The sequence below is a fragment of the Silurus aristotelis genome (genome assembly GCF_946808225.1).
Source record: "Silurus aristotelis genome assembly, chromosome: 4".
In the NCBI taxonomy this organism is placed as follows: domain Eukaryota; kingdom Metazoa; phylum Chordata; class Actinopteri; order Siluriformes; family Siluridae; genus Silurus; species Silurus aristotelis.
The window spans coordinates 11,870,240-11,878,023 of NC_139577.1; the positions used below are offsets into that span (position 1 = coordinate 11,870,240).

Sequence of the window (7,784 nt, forward strand, 5' to 3'; positions counted from 1 at the left end):
CTAGCCTTAAGATTCTTCCACCGCAATTTGATTTGGTCTGTGGTCCTCCTCTGGCCAGACCCTATGGCGTTCACATTTTCTGTGATTAAAATCCAAACATCATTTTTCTTTTTGTTGGTATCCTTAGCAGAATTAAAACTTCCCACTATTGTTCCATAATGGCACCGAACACCCTCTAGTAGTGCATTGGTTTCAGCAGCAGTGAAGTTACAGCTTCTTGAGTCCATGGTTCCGTTGTTTTACAATAGTGAACATTGTTCATCAATTATAGGCTTTGGGTCCAATTGCCTCAATTGAACACAAGCCAAAACTAATCGGTTGTAATAGGTGTGTCTGAAAAGACCAACTACACAGCTATATAAATCAGCCTTTCTCAGAGGATTCACAGAGAGACAGTAAAATGGCAGGCCAACTTCAACACAGAACCCAAAGGAGTCACGGTCTGTCTGTGGAAGACCAGATCCTCATTGCTCTCCGATTTTATGCATGTGGGACTTTCTATCAGGTTGTTGGTGACTATATGGGAGTGGTGAAATCAGCTGTGTGTGATGTGGTGAGAGATGTGTCAATTGCACTGGCCAGCCTGGTCAATGAATTTGTTTCTTTTCCAAAGGACAACCAGATTGCCCAGGCCAACAGCAGCTTTTTTCTTTTGGGGAATATGCCCAATACTATTGGAGCAATAGACTGCACACATGTGCATATACAAGCACCTCGTAAAAATGAATGGGAGTTTATAAACAGAAAGGGGAGGCACAGCATCAGTGTCCAACTTGTGTGATGCTGACCTCATCATTACCAACTGCGTTGTCAAGTGGCCTGGGTCTGTCCATGATGCACGCATCCTGAGGGAGAGCGCTCTATATAGAGACCTCCAAACCAACCGACCGGATAACATAATATTAGGAGACAGTGCCTACCCACTCCTACCATGGCTGATGACTTCTTTTCTAACAGCAAATACGCTGGTGCAGGCACGCTTCAACACTGCTCATTGCAGAGCAAGATGTGCAATTGAGCGTTTAAATGGAGTTCTTAAGAGGCGCTTTGCATGCCTTAACTACCTGAGAGCGGAACCACAGAAAGCATGCAACATAACCCTTGCCTGTATTGTCCTGCACAACATCGCTACTAAGCGCAATGTCCCTCTCTGTGCTGACAATGATGCACCTGAGCCCCTTGGAGACCCTAACCAACCTCCTGCATTCTGCCAGAAGGAGCAAACAGGACGTGCAACAAGGGACGCAATAGTTGGACACTATTTCTGATTTGGAATTGTTTTGGATTACAAAAATCAGTGATTTCCATTCTTTGCATTTTTAGGGTTATTCTGTAATCATTGCATGCATCACTAATAAATATTCTAAAAACAAAAATATTTTCGATTGTGATGAATATATATATATATATATATATATATATATATATATATATATATATATATATATATATATATATATATATATATATATCTCTCAATTAGTGACAGAATAAAATTTATTGTTTTTTGGCAATTTTGAAAGCTGTTTGGGGGATTATTGTATGAGGCCAAACTCTTTCTACTTTGCTGTAGGCCTATACTGAAAGGCTGAATACGTTAACGCCTACCTAATCACTGTAGCCTGACGGATGAACAAATAAAATTAAAACCTTATGAATAAATAGGATATCTTGTAAGATACTGCATGATCCAAATATAGTATTATTTGATACATTTTTTAAGTTTTCATTACATTTTGGGCATGGAATCCATGCTGAATCCACCCTTCTGATGGGATCAATTTAATCCAGATTTTTTTGGATCAAAGTGATCCAAATCATACAAAAAATTTCTGAAAAACCCAAACTAAAGGTTTGATCCGGATCAAAACCAAGATTGGATTACATGATCTAATCTGATTATGTAATCCGTTTTTTCTTTTGAAAAACCCATTTTCAAGATTTGATCCAATCCGTTATCCAAAATCCTAGTGGATTACTTTTGAAAAACCGGGCCCTGGTGTTCCCATAGGAGAAGATGAACTTTACAGCACTGACAAGATCCTGCAGTGTGTTTGAGAACTAAGCATACTGAGTTGGGCAGTGCATGACTGGTCGTGCCATATCAAGGCTTACTGTGTGTTAAGTGTAAAAGAACAGCCATGCTGAAAGCAGGGTCTGATCAGTGAGCTGCAGTTTCTTTATTTGTTTTCATGCTTTCAACAAAAAATTACTGCTTTGATGATTTATTGCCAGAATAAATGTCCATGAAAGTCTGGGTATAACTAAATCTATACAACTATAAAAAATAAAACCGAAAAGCATGTTGTCATGGCTCATTCTACATCATTTAACTCAGAAGGTCTTCTTCATTCTCCATAGCAACAACTGTTCCATGTTTTGTGAAAATTATTATTTAATTTTTTATGCTTTATTGGAAGCAGGAAATTGTTTCAACGTAATGTTCTCAGCATATAGACACGCTATAACCTTGAATGTGCTAAAAAGAATGATGTTCAGGCCTCCATTCACAAAATCCATTACATATGGGAATTTTAGTACATCACATGTTTCTTCAAACGGCCCAATGAATAATGTGACAAAAATGCATTCTTTCTCTGAGATCGATTTTAAAAAACACCTTACCATGTTAATTGCATTCAGATCATTGTTCCCAAAAGATCTATTTTTTGTAAAAAAAATAAAAATAAAATGTGTGGCTATGTTTGAGCAATTCCTCTATGAACTATTAGTTTTATTAGAGAAATTCTGACTTTATGCATTTGTTTTCTGCAAGGTGTTTTCACTAGCACTTTAATTCAATGAAAGATCTTCTTCCAACACATCTGATTTAGCTCATATTATCTCATGTTTTCAAGTTTTGTTTTCATAAGTCCTGACTTTTTTTGTATGATGTTCGGTGTAACCAGATTTGACACCATTTTTGTGTGGTTACGAGTTTTTAAGTTTCGATTATTGGAAGGATTTAGAGCCATCCATGTGTTTGGTTCAGCTTAGAACTGTATAATACTCTCAGCAGGTGCTGATTGCACAGTATCCAGCTGCTCATTCATTCTCATCAAGACGAAGGCTGTTAATGTGTTTGGATGATCAAGACTGTTGTGCAGTGCCTGATTAGACCTGTAATGTGTTATTTCTGGTAAAGAAGAATTTTCTATATGATATGTGCAAAAAATTCGGTTTTTACTATAGTTATCTTCTGTTGATCAATAAATCAATTGTATAGAAGTGCCTATATTAATTAACTGGCTTTAGGATTTATTGAACCTCCGCTAAAATACTGTACTGTATAGGCTATGATGCTCCATTTTTTGGTGCTTTCTCTAAGTTTGAAGTTGGGGAGTGAGGGTCTGAGGAGCTAAAGGGGGGAAAGGACATAAAGATGCATGAGATCATGCTGTGGATCTTTGGTTAATTCTTCCTATGTCTTTGGATTTGACCATAAATAAACCATAAAGTAAAGGCTTTTTCTGCTAACACCAGAATGTGGAGGTACACATCTCATCTCACCTTCAGTCAACACTCCAACCAATACACACTACCCCTCACAGAAGCCCATGTGAGAATGGAGCTCAGGAAGATCAAAGCGAGGAGGGCTGCAGGCCCAGACGGCATCAGCTCCAGGCTACATAAGACCTGTGCAGACCAGCTGTGCGGCATATTGCTGTACATGTTTGACCTAAGCCTGAAGCTGGGAAAGGTGCCACAGATATGAAAAACATCCTGCGCGGTGCCTGTTTCAATGACGTCGTGCTTAAAAGACTTTGGAGACTATCGACCAGTAGCACTGACCTCGCATCTGATTAAAACATTGGAGAGGCTGGTGCTCACTAATCTCCGACCTCGGGTGAGTCCATCAATGGATCCACTACAGTTTGCCTACCAACCTGGCATTGGAGTGGAAGACGCAATCATCTTCCTCCTAAATTGGGCTATTTCACACCTGGAAAAGGCTGGGAGCACTGTGAGAGTCATGTTTTTTTTACTTTTCTAGTGCTTTTAACACCATCCAACCTGCGCTCCTGAGGGATAAGATGGTGTACATGGGGTTGGACCACAGTATGTGAGGACTCGTGACTGTGAGTCTGACATGATTGTCTGCAACACTGGAGCCCTGCAGGAAACGGTTCTAGCCCCGTTTCTCTTCACCGTCTACGCTGCAGACTTCATGTTTAGCTTAGCAACCAGTCACCTACAGAAGTTCTCTGATGACTCTGCCATCGTCGGTCTGATCACGGATGATGATGACAGGGAGTACAAAGGACTTATACAGAACTTTGTGGACTGGTGCCAACGGAGCTGCCTCCAGATTAATGCGGGGAAAAACAAAGAACTGGTGGTGGATTTACGTAGGCACAAACAAACTTTATCACCAGTGAACATTCAGGGAAAGGACATTGTAAGAGTGGACTCTTACAAATACCTGGGTGTTCACCTAAACAACAAGCTGGACTGGACAGACAACACTGAGGCAATTTACAAGAAAGGGCAGAGCAGACTCTTTCTGCTGAGGAGACTAAGGTCTTTCAACTATCATCATTGCTGGAGAACGTCTCTTACCCCCTGTATGCAACCGTTTCATTGTTGAGCAGCTCCTTCAGTAACAGACTGTTACATCCTAAATGTCTGAAGGAGCGTTACAGAAGGTCTTTTCTCCCTGCTGCTATTAGACTTTACAATCAAAGCTGCTCCCAGTGAACCAGTCACCATAATACATACTTATTACTGTTAACTGTGTAAACATTACCTGTGTGCAATACTACCTGCAACATGTGCAATATTACCTGTGTGCAATACCACCTGTGTGCAATACTACCTGCAATACATACTTTTTTTCCCCCCTTATTTGTATTTATACATTGTACTGTGTATATACTGTATATTATAGTATGTGTATATTCTTTTTATATATTTCTGTCATTTGCTGCTGTAACAAAGGAATTTCCCCACTGTGGGACGAATAAAGGTTTATCTTATCTTATCTTATCTTATCTTATCTTATCTTATCTTATCTTATCTTATCTTATCTGTATCTACTGGGAGTGGTGTAAGTAATTGTTCCATCAAAATCCATTATTCAAGATATCCATCATATGAATGACTTACACTGTGCCATGTTCTTTCACCAGTCACTGTCCATTTTGATCAGGTTCTGGGATAACTTATTCAGGATGACTCACTTTAAACAGTCATGCTCCAGCTGCTGGGCTTTGAATTGGACTTCTTTAAACAGAGGGATAGCAGCCACCCTACTGAATATGTCTCAGACGAGCTCTGTACAACTGCAGGAAATTTATAACCGTCCCACAAAGGTTTTCATAACATCCTGTCAATCATTGCTCTGCTGTTTTGGCAGTACCTCAAAGCTGGTTATGCCAATGCCAGACCTCAAGGGAGCCAAAGTCAAGTGTTTTGGGTACCACTGTAATAACCCTAATTGGCTGTGTGGGAAGGAGTAAACAGAAACTAGACGGAACGTTTTTTTTTTTTCTTTAATAAAAACAAATTAAATAATAGTGCTGCTACACAGTTCTCCTATAGACAATTGTTTGCACTGTTTCTCCACTGTTTCTGCACTGATCTTTTGTCTTTTGTAAACAAAATAAGCTAAATGTTTTGCTACTTATCTCAATTGATCATGGTTTCTACACAATTTAACTCTACAAGCTTTACAGACTTCTGCTTCTTTTTGGTGAATCAGCAGCCTACTAAAAACATTATGTTTTTCCTTCAGCAGCCAGCATTCATCCACACCCTTCTTATTACAATGATCCAAATTATTGCTCTGAAATGTTCTTGAAATTACTTTAAAGCCCTAAACTAAATCTAATTATCTTTGGTGTCTCTGAGAGCTCATTCAGTCTTGACATAATCAGTGTTCTGATTGTCTTCTTAAAATGAGTATTTCTTGTATACTTTTTAAACTGGCAAGGCTAGTAATGCCTTTATGTGGTTTATATAATCCTGTTTATTAAAAATATTTTGCTAATCATATTTTCATTACATTTATTCCATTTGCAGGTGGACATTAACGAGGTAAATGTAGTTTGTTACTGTACTTAAGTACCTTTTTTAAGTATCTGTACTTTACTGAAGTATTTCAATTGGGCAAGACTTTAACACTACAAGTCAAATATCGTACTTGTTACTTATCTACTATTTTCGAAATCAGTCGTTCTTTTTTATCTATTAGTTGACCACATGTTTTTGTTTTCACAGAGACATGGCTCAGCGACAGACTTCCAGATGCCACCATTCAGCTAGATGTACTAGCCTTGTTTCATGTCGACAGAAATGCAGCTCTGTACGGAAACATTTGCGATGGTGGAGTATGTGTTTAAATAAACACTGAATGGTGCAAGAACTCTGTGCTTGCCTTCAGCTACTGCTCATCGCTGGTGGAGTTTGTGACTGTAAGATGCAGGCCATTTTATTTGCCCCTGGAAATCACCACTGCTTTTATTTTCGGAGTGTACATACCCCCCCCCCCCCAGTGCTCATGCTAAGGAGGCACTGAGTGAACTTTATCGGGCTATTAGTGACCTGCAGAATGCTCACCCTGGCTGACTGTTGTGCAAAAGAAATGGGCACCCACTAAGCAAATCCAAAGGAATTCCTAGAGCTCCAACAACTTGGTGTTTTCTGTGAATTCTGAGCTCTATCTGTGCCACCACACTTGTTATATTGCTGAGTCACATGCAGGCTGGTGATTGTCCCACATCGAGTGTAAAAAAGCATAGTGTTTTGTTATAACTGTAAGAATTAAGCCGTCATCTGACAAACCATCTCACTTCACGATCTGTGGCAAATGGTGCAATTGTGCAGTGAAGAGATAAGGATGACAAGTTCCACAGATTTTTGTTCAGAATGTCCCAAAAAGAAATTTCCTGCCATGCAAGTTCCAAGTAAATCAAGTTTCCATGGCTGCAGTAGTGCAGGGTAGACTGCTTTGTAAATATAGTTTTCATGCTGACTGTAGTAAGTAAACAGTGGGTGAATGTCATTTTAGTTAGCAATGAAAAGCGGAGACAGGGATGGAATTATTTACATGAAAATGTGATTATACTCATAAACCAAACACTAATGCAGGTTTGCTTTATCTTTACAATACAAATGTGCACAATTAGAAGTTAGTAATTATGAGTGAGTATATAAACTATAAAATAAAAGTTAAATAAAAATAAAAGAATTTCAAAATTACAAAGTCTACAGCAGAGGTAAAAATATCAACCAGGACTAATCAAAAACCTTTTATTCTCTTTGGTCCATCCTTTCCAAACCCTATCCTCTTTTGATGTGTGTACAGGGGGAACAGTGATAGAAAGTAGAAGTGAATGGTGGTGGAAAAATGTGTGAGGAAAAAGAGACGTACGATAAATGGAGAGGATGGCAGGTGCACGTTGTTGCTTCCATCTGTCGTTCTCAGTACACCTCTAAACCACTCATCTCTGCATTTTGCTCTTTCCAATTCAGTGCTTAAATTGTGCCTCCTTTGTTTAAGTAGATTTAGTGAATAATTTACCACCAGAGAAGAGCGAGGACTGTGTGTGTACAGTCACATCTGTCACTATGAATGTTAATGACTCTCTCCAAGTCTAGCACCTACTTGTATACATTTCCGACTATATACTTATTGAGATATCATATAATATGATTTTATTATAAAAAATAAAAGAGTACTAATGTAGCTGATTAAATCTCTATTACTTCAGTCTTATACTACTAGCTGAGTGTACATATATTCTTCTTGATTCACTTGGATAAGGTTTGACCTTTTAAATATT

The 7,784-nt window shown here is 38.7% G+C and overlaps 1 pseudogene across 1 annotated transcript; it reads left to right on the plus strand.

The window, feature by feature from the left end:
- Positions 1-400: 400 nt before the first annotated feature.
- LOC310724745 (putative nuclease HARBI1) lies at positions 401-1,268 on the plus strand (annotated as a pseudogene). The gene has a single exon. The product of its transcript is annotated as a putative nuclease HARBI1 (transcript).
- Positions 1,269-7,784: the final 6,516 nt, after the last annotated feature.